The following is a 17,660-nucleotide window of genomic DNA, read 5'->3' as shown; positions in this document are numbered from 1 at the left end:
TATAGTAGGACATAAAAAGTCATAAAAACGACAAAGTAAACTGAGGCATAAAAAGTCATAAAAACGACAGTATATTTAGGAATAAAAATGACATAGTATAGTAAGGCATAAAAGTCATAAAAACAACATTGTATCGTAAGGCATAAAAAGTCATAAAAACGTCATAGTATAGTAAGACATAAAAACGTCATAGCATACTAAGGCATAAAAAGCCATAAAAACATAATAGTATAGTAAGGCATAAAATGTAAAAATACATCATAGTGTACTAATTAGAAAAAACGATAGATATAAAAGATATAAAAACTACATAGTATAGATAGACATAAAACTGTCAAAATACATCATAGTATAGTAAGTCAAAAAAACATCATAGTATAGTGACAGTATAGTAAGACATAAAAAGTGATAAAAACGACATAGTAAAGCAAGGCATGAATTAGCAAAAGACTTCATAGTATAGTAAGGCATGAAAACATCATACTATAGTTAGGCATAAAAATTCATAAAAACGAAATAGTATAGTAAGGCATAAAAACGTATAAAAAAATAGTATAGTAAGGCATACAAATGTCATAGTATGGTAAGGGATGAAGTGGGATTTGAACCCATAACCTTCTAAATTAGAAACTAATATCCTAAACACTATATCACCAAGGAAACGCTGTGGAGCATAAAAACATCATAGTATAGTAAGGCATAGAAATGTCAAAAAAGGGCATAGTATAGTAAGGCATAAAAAGATATAAAAACTACATAGTATAGTCAGACATAAAAATGTGAAAACATCATAGTATAGTTAGGCATAAAAAGTCATAAAAACGAAATAGTATAGTAAGGCATTAAAAGTCATAAAAACGACATTGTACATTAAGGCATAAAAACATCATAGTATAGTAAGGCATAAAAATGTCGAAAAAGGTCATAGTATATTAAGGCATAAAAATGTCAAAATACATCATAGTATAGTAAGTCAAAAAAACATCATAGTATAGCAAGGCATAAAAATGTCAAAAAACTACATAGTATAGTAGGGCATAAAAACATCATAGTATAGAAAGGCATAAAAAGATCATAGTATAGAAAGGCATAAAAATGTCAAAAAACTACATAGTACAGTAAGTCAAAAAAACATCATAGTATAATAAGGCATAAAAATGACATAATATAGTAGGGCATAAAAAGTCATAAAAAAAAAGTAAATTGAGGCATAAAAAGTCATAAAAACAACAGTATATTGAGGCATAAAAATGGCATAGTATAGTAAGGCATAAAAGTCATAAAAACAACATTGTATCGTAAGGCATAAAAAGTCATAAAAACGTCATAGTATAGTAAGACATAAAAAGCCATAAAAACATCATAGTATAGTAGGGCATAAAATGTAAAAAAAACATCATAGTGTACTAATTCAAAAAAACATCATAGTATAGTTAGGTATAAAAAGATATAAAAACTACATAGTATAGTTAGACATAAAAATGTGAAAACATCATAGTATAGTTAGGCATAAAAAGTCATAGAAAACGACATAGTATAGTAAGGCATGAAAAGTTATAAAAAAGAAATAGTATAGTAAGGCATTAAAAGTCATAAAAACGACATTGTACATTAAGGCATAAAAATGTCACAGTATGGTAAGGGATGAAGTGGGATTTGAACCTATAACCTTCTAAATTGGAAACATCTATCCTAACCACTACACTAATAAGGAGATGCTGTGGAGCATAAAAACATCATAGTATAGTAAGGCGTAAAAATGTCAAAAAAGGTCATAGTATATTAAGGCATAAAAATGTCAAAATACATCATAGTATAGTAAGTCAAAAAAACATCATAGTATAGCAAGGCATAAAAATGTCAAAAATTACATAGTATAGTAGGGCATAAAAACATCATAGTATAGGAAGGCATAAAAACATCATAGTATAGTAAGGCATAAAAATGTAAAAAAAACTACATAATACAGTAAGTCAAAAAAACATTATAGTATAATAAGGCATAAAAACGACATAGTATAGTAAGGCATTAAAAGTCATAAAAACGACATTGTGCATTAAGGCATAAAAATGTCACAGTATGGTAAGGGATGAAGTGGGATTTGAACCTATAACCTTCTAAATTGGAAACATCTATCCTAACCACTACACTAATAAGGAGATGCTGTGGAGCATAAAAACATCATAGTATAGTAAGGCGTAAAAATGTCAAAAAAGGTCATAGTATATTAAGGCATAAAAATGTCAAAATACATCATAGTATAGTAAGTCAAAAAAACATCATAGTATAGCAAGGCATAAAAATGTCAAAAATTACATAGTATAGTAGGGCATAAAAACATCATAGTATAGGAAGGCATAAAAACATCATAGTATAGTAAGGCATAAAAATGTAAAAAAAACTACATAATACAGTAAGTCAAAAAAACATTATAGTATAATAAGGCATAAAAACGACATAATATAGTAGGGCATAAAAAGTCCTAAAATCAAAATAAATTGAGGCATAAAAAGTCATTGAAACGACAGTATATTTAGGCATAAAAATGGCATAGTATAGTAAGGTATAAAAGTCATAAAAACAACATTGTATAGTAAGGCATGAAAAGTTATAAAAACGAAATAGTATAGTAAGGCATTAAAAGTCATAAAAACGACATTGTACAGTAAGGCATAAAAATGTCACAGTATGGTAAGGGATGAAGTGGGATTTGAACCTATAACCTTCTAAATTGTAAACATCTATCCTAACCACTCCACTAATAAGGAGATGCTGTGGAGCATAAAAACATCATAGTATAGTAAGGCGTAAAAATGTCGAAAAAGGTCATACTATATTAAGGCATAAAAATGTCAAAATACATCATACTATAGTAAGTCAAAAAAACATCATAGTATAGCAAGGCATAAAAATGTCAAAAAACAACATAGTATAGTAGGGCATAAAAACATCATAGTATAGAAAGGCATAAAAACATCATAGTAAAGTAAGGCATAAAAATGTCAAAAAACTACATAGTACTGTAAGTCAAAAAAACATCATAGTATAATAAGGCATAAAAATGACATAATATAGTAGGGCATAAAAAGTCATAAAAACAAAGTAAATTGAGGCATAAAAAGTCATAAAAACAACAGTATATTGAGGCATAAAAATGGCATAGTATAGTAAGGCATAAAAGTCATAAAAACAACATTGTATCGTAAGGCATAAAAAGTCATAAAAACGTCATAGTATAGTAAGACATAAAAAGCCATAAAAACATCATAGTATAGTAGGGCATAAAATGTCAAAAAAGGGCATAGTATAGTAAGGCATAAAAAGATATAAAAACTACATAGTATAGTCAGACATAAAAATGTGAAAACATCATAGTATAGTTAGGCATAAAAAGTCATAAAAACGAAATAGTATAGTAAAGCATTAAAAGTCATAAAAACGACATTGTACATTAAGGCATAAAAACATCATAGTATAGTAAGGCATAAAAATGTCGAAAAAGGTCATAGTATATTAAGGCATAAAAATGTCAAAATACATCATAGTATAGTAAGTCAAAAAAACATCATAGTATAGCAAGGCATAAAAATGTCAAAAAACTACATAGTATAGTAGGGCATAAAAACATCATAGTATAGAAAGGCATAAAAAGATCATAGTATAGAAAGGCATAAAAATGTCAAAAAACTACATAGTATAGTAAGACATAAAAAGCCATAAAAACATCATAGTATAATAAGGCATAAAAATGACATAATATAGTAGGGCATAAAAAGTCATAAAAAAAAAGTAAATTGAGGCATAAAAAGTCATAAAAACAACAGTATATTGAGGCATAAAAATGGCATAGTATAGTAAGGCATAAAAGTCATAAAAACAACATTGTATCGTAAGGCATAAAAAGTCATAAAAACGTCATAGTATAGTAAGACATAAAAAGCCATAAAAACATCATAGTATAGTAGGGCATAAAATGTAAAAAAAACATCATAGTGTACTAATTCAAAAAAACATCATAGTATAGTTAGGTATAAAAAGATATAAAAACTACATAGTATAGTTAGACATAAAAATGTGAAAACATCATAGTATAGTTAGGCATAAAAAGTCATAGAAAAGAAATAGTATAGTAAGGCATTAAAAGTCATAAAAACGACATTGTACATTAAGGCATAAAAATGTCACAGTATGGTAAGGGATGAAGTGGGATTTGAACCTATAACCTTCTAAATTGGAAACATCTATCCTAACCACTACACTAATAAGGAGATGCTGTGGAGCATAAAAACATCATAGTATAGTAAGGCGTAAAAATGTCAAAAAAGGTCATAGTATATTAAGGCATAAAAATGTCAAAATACATCATAGTATAGTAAGTCAAAAAAACATCATAGTATAGCAAGGCATAAAAATGTCAAAAATTACATAGTATAGTAGGGCATAAAAACATCATAGTATAGGAAGGCATAAAAACATCATAGTATAGTAAGGCATAAAAATGTAAAAAAAACTACATAATACAGTAAGTCAAAAAAACATTATAGTATAATAAGGCATAAAAACGACATAATATAGTAGGGCATAAAAAGTCCTAAAATCAAAATAAATTGAGGCATAAAAAGTCATTGAAACGACAGTATATTTAGGCATAAAAATGGCATAGTATAGTAAGGTATAAAAGTCATAAAAACAACATTGTATAGTAAGGCATGAAAAGTTATAAAAACGAAATAGTATAGTAAGGCATTAAAAGTCATAAAAACGACATTGTACAGTAAGGCATAAAAATGTCACAGTATGGTAAGGGATGAAGTGGGATTTGAACCTATAACCTTCTAAATTGTAAACATCTATCCTAACCACTCCACTAATAAGGAGATGCTGTGGAGCATAAAAACATCATAGTATAGTAAGGCGTAAAAATGTCGAAAAAGGTCATAGTATATTAAGGCATAAAAATGTCAAAATACATCATAGTATAGTAAGTCAAAAAAACATCATAGTATAGCAAGGCATAAAAATGTCAAAAAACTACATAGTATAGTAGAGCATAAAAACATCATAGTATAGGAAGGCATAAAAACATCATAGTATAGTAAGGCATAAAAATGTAAAAAAAACTACATAATACAGTAAGTCAAAAAAACATCATAGTATAATAAGGCATAAAAACGACATAATATAGTAGGGCATAAAAAGTCCTAAAATCAAAATAAATTGAGGCATAAAAAGTCATAAAAACGACAGTATATTTAGGCATAAAAATGGCATAGTATAGTAAGGCATAAAAGTCATAAAAACAACATAGTATAGTAAGGCATGAAAAGTTATAAAAACGAAATAGTATAGTAAGGCATTAAAAGTCATAAAAACGACATTGTACAGTAAGGCATAAAAATGTCATAGTATGTTAAGGGATGAAGTGGGATTTGAACCTATAAACTTCTAAGTTGGAAACATCTATCCTAACCACTACACCACCAAGGAGATGCTGTGGAGCATAAAAACATCATAGTACAGTAAGGCGTAAAAATGTCGAAAAAGGTCATACTATATTAAGGCATAAAAATGTCAAAATACATCATACTATAGTAAGTCAAAAAAACATCATAGTATAGCAAGGCATAAAAATGTCAAAAAACTACATAGTATAGTAGGGCATAAAAACATCATAGTATAGAAAGGCATAAAAACATCATAGTAAAGTAAGGCATAAAAATGTCAAAAAACTACATAGTACTGTAAGTCAAAAAAACATCATAGTATAATAAGGCATAAAAATGACATAATATAGTAGGGCATAAAAAGTCATAAAAACAAAGTAAATTGAGGCATAAAAAGTCATAAGAACAACAGTATATTGAGGCATAAAAATGGCATAGTATAGTAAGGCATAAAAGTCATAAAAACAACATTGTATCGTAAGGCATAAAAAGTCATAAAAACGTCATAGTATAGTAAGACATAAAAAGCCATAAAAACATCATAGTATAGTAGGGCATAAAATGTAAAAAAAACATCATAGTGTACTAATTCAAAAAAACATCATAGTATAGTTAGGTATAAAAAGATATAAAAACTACATAGTATAGTTAGACATAAAAATGTGAAAACATCATAGTATAGTTAGGCATAAAAAGTCATAAAAACGACATAGTATAGTAAGGCATGAAAAGTTATAAAAAAGAAATAGTATAGTAAGGCATTAAATGTCATAAAAACGACATTGTACATTAAGGCATAAAAATGTCACAGTATGGTAAGAAGTGGGATTTGAACCTATAACCTTCTAAATTGGAAACATCTATCCTAACCACTCCACTAATAAGGAGATGCTGTGGAGCATAAAAACATCATAGTATAGTAAGGCGTAAAAAAGTCAAAAAAGGTCATAGTATATTAAGGCATAAAAACATCATAGTATAGGAAGGCATAAAAACATCATAGTATAGTAAGGCATAAAAATGTAAAAAAAACTACATAATACAGTAAGTCAAAAAAACATTATAGTATAATAAGGCATAAAAACGACATAATATAGTAGGGCATAAAAAGTCCTAAAATCAAAATAAATTGAGGCATAAAAAGTCATTGAAACGACAGTATATTTAGGCATAAAAATGGCATAGTATAGTAAGGTATAAAAGTCATAAAAACAACATTGTATAGTAAGGCATGAAAAGTTATAAAAATGAAATAGTATAGTAAGGCATTAAAAGTCATAAAAACGACATTGTACAGTAAGGCATAAAAATGTCACAGTATGGTAAGGGATGAAGTGGGATTTGAACCTATAACCTTCTAAATTGGAAACATCTATCCTAACCACTCCACTAATAAGGAGATGCTGTGGAGCATAAAAACATCATAGTATAGTAAGGCGTAAAAATGTCGAAAAAGGTCATAGTATATTAAGGCATAAAAATGTCAAAATACATCATAGTATAGTAAGTCAAAAAAACATCATAGTATAGCAAGGCATAAAAATGTCAAAAAACTACATAGTATAGTAGGGCATAAAAACATCATAGTATAGGAAGGCATAAAAACATCATAGTATAGTAAGGCATAAAAATGTAAAAAAAACTACATAATACAGTAAGTCAAAAAAACATCATAGTATAATAAGGCATAAAAACGACATAATATAGTAGGGCATAAAAAGTCCTAAAATCAAAATAAATTGAGGCATAAAAAGTCATAAAAACGACAGTATATTTAGGCATAAAAATGGCATAGTATAGTAAGGCATAAAAGTCATAAAAACAACATAGTATAGTAAGGCATGAAAAGTTATAAAAACGAAATAGTATAGTAAGGCATTAAAAGTCATAAAAACGACATTGTACAGTAAGGCATAAAAATGTCATAGTATGTTAAGGGATGAAGTGGGATTTGAACCTATAAACTTCTAAGTTGGAAACATCTATCCTAACCACTACACCACCAAGGAGATGCTGTGGAGCATAAAAACATCATAGTACAGTAAGGCGTAAAAATGTCGAAAAAGGTCATACTATATTAAGGCATAAAAATGTCAAAATACATCATACTATAGTAAGTCAAAAAAACATCATAGTATAGCAAGGCATAAAAATGTCAAAAAACTACATAGTATAGTAGGGCATAAAAACATCATAGTATAGAAAGGCATAAAAACATCATAGTAAAGTAAGGCATAAAAATGTCAAAAAACTACATAGTACTGTAAGTCAAAAAAACATCATAGTATAATAAGGCATAAAAATGACATAATATAGTAGGGCATAAAAAGTCATAAAAACAAAGTAAATTGAGGCATAAAAAGTCATAAAAACAACAGTATATTGAGGCATAAAAATGGCATAGTATAGTAAGGCATAAAAGTCATAAAAACAACATTGTATCGTAAGGCATAAAAAGTCATAAAAACGTCATAGTATAGTAAGACATAAAAACGTCATAGCATAGTAAGGCATAAAAAGCCATAAAAACATCATAGTATAGTAGGGCATAAAATGTAAAAAAACATCATAGTGTACTAATTCAAAAAAACATCATAGTATAGTTAGGTATAAAAAGATATAAAAACTACATAGTATAGTTAGACATAAAAATGTGAAAACATCATAGTATAGTTAGGCATAAAAAGTCATAAAAATGACATAGTAAAGTAAGGCATGAAAAGTTATTAAAACGAAATAGTATAGTAAGGCATTAAAAGTCATAAAAACGACATTGTACAGTAAGGCATAAAAATGTCACAGTATGGTAAGGGGTGAAGTGGGATTTGAACCTATAACCGTCTAATTTAGAAACATCTATCCTAAACACTCCACTAACAAGGAGATGCTGTGGAGCCTAAAAACATCATAGTATAGTAAGGCGTAAAAATGTCAAAAAAGGTCATAGTATATTAAGGCATAAAAATGTCAAAATACATCATAGTATAGTAAGTCAAAAAAACATCATAGTATAGCAAGGCATAAAAATGTAAAAAAAACTACACTACAGCCAAAAAACCATCATAGTATAATAAGGCATAAAAACGACATAATATAGTAGGGCAAAAAAAGTCATAAAAACAAAGTAAATTGAGGCATAAAAAGTCATAAAAACGACAGTATATTTAGGCATAAAAATGGCATAGTATAGTATGGCATAAAAGTCATAAAAACAACATTGTATCGTAAGGCATAAAAAGTCATAAAAATGTCATAGTATAGTAAGACATAAAAACGTCATAGCATAGTAAGGCATAAAAAGCCATAAAAACATCATAGTATAGTAGGGCATAAAATGTAAAAAAAAACATCATAGTGTATTAATTCAAAAAAACATCATAGTATAGTTAGGTATAAAAAGATATAAAAACTACATAGTATAGTTAGACATAAAAATGTGAAAACATCATAGTATAGTAAGGCATAAAATTGTCAAAATACATCATAGTATAGTAGGTCAAAAAAACATCATAGTATACTGACAGTATAGTTAGGCATAAAAAGTTATAAAAACAAAATAGTATAGTAAAGCATACAAATGTCATAGTATGGTAAGGTATGAAGTGGGATTTGAACCCATAACCTTCTAAATTAGAAACTAATATCCCAAACACTATATCAGCAAGGAGATGCTGTGGAGCATAAAAACATCATAGTATAGTGACAGTATAGTAAGACATAAAAAGTGATAAAAACGACATAGTATAGTAAGGCATAAAAATGTCAAAAAAGGGCATAGTATAGTAAGGCATAAAAATGTCAAAATACATCATAGTATAGTAAGTCAAAAAAACATCATAGTAAAGCAAGGCATAAAAATGTCAAAAAACTACATGGTATAGTAGGGCATAAAAACATCATAGTATAGAAAGGTATAATAACATCATAGTATAGTAAGGCATAAAAATGTAAAAAAAACTACATAGTACAGTAAGTCAAAAAAACATCATAGTATAGTAAGGCATAAAAACAACATAATATAGTAGGGCATAAAAAGTCATAAAAACAACATTGTATCGTAAGGCATAAAAATTTCAAAAAAGGTCATAGTATTGTATTGCATAAAAATGCCAAAAAAAAAAGCCCATAATATGGTATAAAGGAGTTGTTAGTGGGATTTGAACCTATAACCTTGTGAATTAAAGACAACTAGCCGAACCACTACACCATCAGAGCTATGCAAATTAGGGATAAAAATGTCAAACAAACATCATAGTATAGTAAGGCATAAAAATGTGAAAACACATCATAATATAGTATGGCATAAATATAAAAAACGTCATAGTATAGTAAGACATAAAAACGTCATAGTATAGTAAGGCATAAAAAGTCATAAAAACATCATTGTATAGTAGGGCATAAAATGTCAAAATACTTCATAGTGTAGTAAGTCAAAAAAAGATTATAGTATAGTAAGGCATGAAAACATCATAGTATAGTTAGGCATAAAAAGTTATAAAAATGAAATAGTATAGTAAGGCATTAAAAGTTATAAAAACAAAATTGTATAGTAAGGCATTAAAATGTTATAGTATGGTTAAGGATGAAGTGGGATTTGAACCTATAACCTTCTAAATTAGAGAGATCTATCCTTACTACTACACCACCAAGGAGATGCTGTAGAGCATAAAAACGTCATAGTATTGTAAGGCATAAAAATGTCAAAATACCTCACAGTATAGTAATCAAAAAAACAACATAGTATAGCAAGGCATAAAAATGTAAAAAAAGGACATAGTACAGTTTGGCATAAAAATTTGAAGAAACTACATAGTATATTAAAGCATAAAAACGACATAGTACAGTAGAGCATAAAAATTCATAAAAATGACAAAGTTAGGTATAAAAAGTCATAAAAACGACATAGTATAGTTACGCATAAATACTACATAGTATAGTAAGGCATAAAAATGTCATAGTATGGTAAGGGATGAAGTGGGATTTGAACCTATAACCTTCACAATTAGAGAAATCTATCCTAACCATTACACCACCGAGGAGATGCTGTACAGCAGAAAAACGTGATAGTATCTTAAGGCATAAAAACTCATAAATACATCATAGTGTAGTAAGTCAAAAACACATCATAGTATATTAAGGCATAAAAATTTCAAAAAAGGTCATAGTAAAGTATAGCATAAAAATGTGAAAACACGACATAGTATAGTAGACATAAGGCATAATAAGGTATAAAAATGACAGACTATAGTAAGGCATAACAATGCCAAGAAAGGTCATAGTATGAAATAGATCAGTTGGCAGTGGGCTTTGAACCTATAACCTTCTGGATTAGAGACAACTACCTTAACAAATACACCATCAAAGTGATGCTGTAAACCACAAAAATGTCATACTATAGTATGGTATAAAATGTCAAAATACTTCATATTTTAGTAAGTCAAAAAATCATCATAGCATAGTAAGGCATAAAAATGTTAAAACACGTCATAGGATAGTACAACATAAAAATCTGAAATCTGAAAAAACATCAAAGTTTAATAAGGCATGAAAACGTGAAAGACATCATAGTATAGTAAGGCATGAAAACGTGAAAGACATCATAGTATAGTAAGGCATGAAAACATTATAGTATAGTAAGGCATAAAAATTTCAAAAAACATCATATTAGAGTTATGAATAAAAAGTCATAAAAATGACATAGTATAGTTAGGCATAAAAAGTCATAAAAGCAACAGAGTACGGTAAGGCATAAAAATGACATAGTATAGTAAGGCATAAGAACGACATAGGATAGTAAGGCAAAAAAAATCATAAAAACATCATAGTATCATAGGTCATAAAATGTCAAAATACATCATAGTGTAGTAAGTCAAAAAACATCGTAATATAATAAGGTATAAAAATGTAAAAACACGTCACAGTATAGTAAGGCATGAAAACATAAAAAACGTAATAGTATAATAAGGCATTAAAAGTTATAAAATAGTATAGTAATGCATAAAAATGCCAAAAAAGGTCATAGTATGGTATGGTATAAAGGGGTTGACTGTGGGATTTGAACCTTTAACCTTCTGGGTTAGAGATAACTATCCGAAACACTATACCATCAAGGTGAAGCTGTAAGGCTTAAAAATGTCATAGAATAGTAGGTTATCAAATAGTAAAAGACTTCATAGTATAGTAAGACATGAAAACATAGTATAGTAAGACATAAAAACGTCATAGTAAGGCATAAAAAGTCATAAAAACATCATTGTATAGTAGGGCATAAAATGTCAAAATACTTCATAGTATAGTAAATCAAAAAAAGATCGTAGTATAGTAAGGCATAAAAATGTGAAAAAACAACATAGTACAGTAAGGCATGAAAACATCATAGTATAGTAAGGCATGAAACCATCATAGTATAGTAAGGCATAAAAAGTCATAAAAACGTCATAGTATAGTAAGGCATAAGAACGACATAGGATAGTAAGGCAAAAAAAATCATAAAAACATCATAGTATTATAGGTCATAAAATGTCAAAATACATCATAGCGTAGTAAGTCAAAAAAAAACATTGTAATATAATGAGGCATAAAAATGTGAAAACACGTCATAATATAGTAAGGCATGAAAACGTAAAAAAACGTAATAATATAGTGAGGCATAAAAAGTTATAAAAATAGTATAGTAACACATAAAAATGCTAATAAAAAAAGGTCATATTATGCTATAAAGGGGTCAGCAGTGGGATTTGAACCTATAAATTTCTTGATTAGAAATATCTATCCTAACCACTACACTATCAAGGTGATGCTGTAAGGCTTAAAAATGTCATAGTATAGTACAGTATAAAAATGTCAAAATACATCATATTATAGTAAGTCAAAAAAAACATCACAGTGTAGTAAGTCATAAAAATGTGAAAAATCATCATAGTATTGTTAGGCATAAAAAATCATAAAAACATGATAGTATAGTAAGGCATAAATATGTGAAAATACATCATATTATAGTACCTCAAAAAAATATCATAGTATAGTAAAGCATAAAAAGTCATAAAAACGACATAGTATAGTTAGACATAAAAATGTGAAAACATCATAGTATAGTAAGGCATAAAACTATCAAAATACATCATATTATAGTAAGTCAAAAAAACATTATAGTATAGTAAGGCATAAAAAGTCATAAAAATATCATAGTATAGTAAGGCATAAAAATGCCAAAAAAAAGGTCATAGTATAAAGGGGTTGTTAGTGGAATTTGAACCTATAACCTTATGAATTAGAGTCAACTATCCTAACCACGACACCATCAAGGTGATAAAAATGTCAAAATACATCATAGTATAGTATGGTATGAAAACGTAAAAAATGTCATAGTATAGTAAGGCATAAGAAGTCATAAAAAAAGTCATAGTATGGAAAGTCATAAAAAGATATAAAAACAACATAGTATAGTAAGGAATTAAAAACGACATAGTATAGTAACCTTCTAAATTAGAAACTAATATCCTAACCGCTATATCACCAAGGAAACGCTGTGGAGCATAAAAACATCATAGTATAGTAAGGCATAAAAATGTCAAAATACATCATAGTATAGTAAGTCAAAAAAACATCATAGTATTGTAAGGCATAAAAATGTCATAGTATAGTAAGGCATAAAAATGCCAAAAAAGGTTGTAGTATGGTATAAAGGGGCTGGTAGTGAGATTTGAAACTATAACCTTATGAATTAGAGTCAACTATCGCATAGTAAAGCATAAAAACTTCATGCTATAGTGAGACATAGACACAAGATTTGAAAACGTCATAGTATAGTAAGGCATAAAAACATCAAATAACGTAATAGTATAGTAAGGCATTAAAACGTCAAGAAATATCATAGTATATGGTAAGACATAAAATGTCATAGCATAGTAAGACATAAAAGTAATGTATAGTAAGGCTTTAAAATTTCAAAAAATGTCATAATATAGTAAAGGTCTAAAAGTATCCAAAAATGTCATGGTATAGTAAGGCACAAAAAAGTCATAGCATAGTTAAGCATAAAAATATCATAGTATAGTAAGATATAAAAACATCATAGTATAGTGAAGCATAAAAATGTCAAAAAAATAATAGTATAGTAAAGCATAAAAACATCAAAAAACGTCATAGTATAATAAGGCATAAAAACGTCTACTTTTTCCCTCTAGAGCAAGTGGACAGAAATATGGTTTAGGAGTCGCATATGTTAATTCTTGTTGTTAAAATTTTTGGATATGCTTGAAGGAAAATACTGACATTTTTCATCTTTCATTTATTCACTACCTCACATCCACCAATGAATACAACATGTCATAAAATAATGCACTTCAAAGAGTGTTTGCTTTCCACTGCTCACGGCTTCTCATTCAGTTTGAGCCTGCATCAAACATCCAATTGACAGACATCCTTGTCATTTCATCATTGGCAATTCACCAGTGTCCACTTTCTGCTGGGAAATGATTTCCTTTTATTTTCAGACAATAGCTTTGATAACAAGCAGTCAGTCTTCAAAGGAGTATCCATCAAATCAGTGTATACAACAGAAACAATATAATTTTTATTGGACACTTTACCTGGTAGGTAACAGTGCACATGGTGCCAAAATAATAATAACAGAATGTAACTGTAGTTCTTTGATTACAGTCAAAACCCTCCAAAGTTGAAGCAAATCAAATTTTAGATCTGGTGCAACTGCATATGAGGCCAGTGCAATGACAGAGGTGGAGGCAAACACACTTGAACTGGTTTATATTGACCCAATAATGTATGTGTCCTTGCAAACTGAAAACGTTTCAGCTTTAGCAAAATATATGCTCAGTGGCGGACAGCCCGCGGGGAGCACCCGAACAGCACCGGTGGCCTGAGGGTCGTTTTGGCCTGTGCCATGAACAGTCATGAAATAAAAAGTGGGAAAGAGTTGATGGACCTCTTGCATCACCTCTCCTGGGTATAATGGCTACCTCGCTGAACTGCTGCAGCTCACAAGTGTTTGTCCACACCACTGTGGCGGCCGCCCTATTGCGGGCCCTGTCTTTCTACGTTATTGATGAGCGGAGCGGTCGGAAAAGTGAGGATGAGTAATCAGAGAGCAGTCATGTGATTTTTGTTTACCCTCCTCCAGAACAAGAGAGAGAAAGAGAGAGAGAGAGAGAGAGAGCACAGGAAAACAACTACCCTTCACCTAATGCTTTATTAACTTTTTGACATAGTATAATTACAGCCTACATGGGGTTTCTCCTATGAGTATATAGTACTTATGTAGCCTCCATTTTCTCCCTTAATAACATGCGATTGCTAAAGTGATTTAATAAATATTTCTAAATGAACATCTTTTTTAAACACAGTGGTTACAGTAATCAGTTTTTACATAGAATAATTGACTATCTACACAACTATTGTCACAACTACTGATCTTGTAAGACAGTTGTTTGCTAGGTATCCTAGAGGACTATGAAACTATCTTCCCCAGGATTATGCAGGCCGTCAGGGTCTTCCTGCGAGTGCTTCCTGTGGTCTGCAAATGTCTCATGTTCTGTACAGCACTCCTAATAAAACCAACAAGTGAGCTACTGACATGAAGCCAAGACTGAATCCAACTACATCCAGAAATAAATCAAATGTTGTCTTGAATGGGGGACACCTCCCTTATAGTTGATCAAACCCTTGTATAGGAGTCACACCAGCAGGACAATGTGTGGTAAGCATCATTCTCTGGATTCTCTGGATTATGTATCATCAGAATTCTGACCCAGCCCAGCAGTCAGCAGGAGTTTTCTTTAATGTCTGCAGTGTCCAAAAGAGAACAAATATACACATTCACATTTATCACAGTTCTTTAACACATTCTTGTGAGGTGACAGTGGTTCCCAAAACAAAGTGACCCCCTTTCACTATGCATGTCTTTGACCCGATTTCACCCTTGTGTAACTTCAATGGCTCTAAATTTGGAACAACTCAAGTCACTTGTCAAATCTGACAACACTGTCACTTTTGTTCACTCCAGCTTGGCCATGCATCCGGGCTAATTGTTCCCCAGATGTGAACATCCACAGCCATCTAATCACACTCCATTCTGATGCCTGTGTCGGAGTCCAGGTTAATCTGAACTGAGCGTGAATTTCATGAAAAATCAAAAACATCCTGATTTGCTGACAGTCCTGGTTAGCTGTGTGATTTCAGAGTGACTATGCCATCTCCAATGGACCTGGACCTCCTACTGATGAGTGCTCAATGGAAATTTGTTTGAAAGACACTCCTTAGAGATCTTAGGCACACACAGACACACACACACACACACACACACACACACACACACACACACACACACACACACACACACACATACACACACACAGACACACACACACACATATGCATACACAGACTATCTGAGAGAAAGAGTCCAAATTCATAACTGTCAATGATGGACAGGTTGATGCTGAGACTTTTTGAAGTGACAGAGTGGGCCAGGTTTCCGCTGCAGACCCCTTCAGATTGTTTTGCATTTTCTTCTGTTATTGCTGAGTTTAGATGTTCACTGGGAAATCACAATATTTCTGTTGTTGGTATTTTTATACAATGTCTGTCTGGATTGTTTGACTGGGCAAATTAATAGGTCTAATGGTTGGAATAATTAGGAGGGCAATGTTTTGTTCCAACAAGCACTCTTGCCAAACAGCTGAAAGCAAAGGTAAGAAGCAATTCCCTCCCTGTGTATACATGCCAACACATGAAAGTCATTTAGCTGCACTTAACTGTCGAAAAACAATTAGAGCAAAGCATAACAACATCTGCATGCACGACTTCTGTAACATGTTTTCTGTATCCTCCCTCTTGCTGACAGAACAAGTATTGGCAATCCTCAAATGCTAGGTACACTTCATGAATTTTACATTATGTATGATCATTACCATAACGATGCTATCAAAGATATTAGGAGCCTTCAACGCTGTTTTCTCTTACACAGGGATCTCTCTTAGATCTCTTGTCAAGAAGGTGGGTATCATCTACCATCATCTAGCATATACCATGCGCAAGCCCCCTCTCCTAATGAGTGTGTATGCATGTCTGAGTGTACAGTATGTAAATTCTTGTGTTGAGTGATCGAGAGGGGGATCGACACTGTCTGTGGGTGTGGGTGTGTGAGCATGTGTGTCATAAATCTTTATAAAAGAGGCAGCATTGTCTCCACCACTGTGTTGTCTGATTTATCTTGAAATCAGTGAGTGCTTTGCTTGCTATTACCACTTTTTTTTCTGCTGTTTTCGTCTACCAAAAAATGAGCCCCTCATTTCTTGTTTTTTCATTAGTTTGGACAAATCGTGTTATTTCAGCTGCTTGGAACAAGAAACTATGAGATGTAATGCACCTGTGCCCACATGTGAGGTGTGCATTAAGCACAGAACATATGAGAAGTGGGTGGTTTGACAGATGTGCAATATGAGGTGGAGTAATTAGCATTCTCATCTAATGGTCTCATCTCTCTCCAGCTATTGTCTCCCCCTTCTCCTCCTCTCTTCCTGGGCGATGTGACGTCCTCTGAAGCAGTAAAATGAGGCCGGTTTCTGTGTTGTCCTTCCACCGTCGCAGCGGCTCACAAACAGACTGTAATTATTTTCTGCCAGGGACAGGATCAGTGTGGAGAACAAAGTGCACACAAAACACCCTTGTGACAATTGGACTGGTTTGTACAAAATATGAGCTGCACGCACACACACACACACACACACACACACACACAAACGCACACATGATCACAGGCGGACAGGCATGTTTCCACAGACACATAAACACACACAAACACGACTCGTAGATGAACACAGACACTGAACAAGCCCGACGTCTTCCCCTGCTTGTCTTGTTATACTGTGATTTTTTTCCCAGACAGAAACTGATTTGCTTATTAATGTAACAAATGCTGCCGGTTTTCTGGCAATTTTAAAAATGTTGTTTACATAGGATACATGCAATCACGTGTTCTGCTGTTATTAACAACTGCAGAACAAGACATGCACAGAGTCATACATACACATACCGCATGCATGCAGAGAAACCATCTATCTAACAATCACTCAGCGCGCTGCGGGTTTCCTCCCTCTGTCTGCTGGCAGTAAATTGGATGGTCTCCTATACATATTTTCATATGCTGATGGCCGTACTAGTGGTGCAGGCATCCTGCTGAAGTGATTTGTGGTGCTC

This window comes from Seriola aureovittata, chromosome 11, assembly GCF_021018895.1.
Source record: "Seriola aureovittata isolate HTS-2021-v1 ecotype China chromosome 11, ASM2101889v1, whole genome shotgun sequence".
NCBI lineage: Eukaryota > Metazoa > Chordata > Actinopteri > Carangiformes > Carangidae > Seriola > Seriola aureovittata.
The sequence above is the reverse complement of the archived record's forward strand: the minus strand, read 5'-3'. Positions refer to the sequence as shown.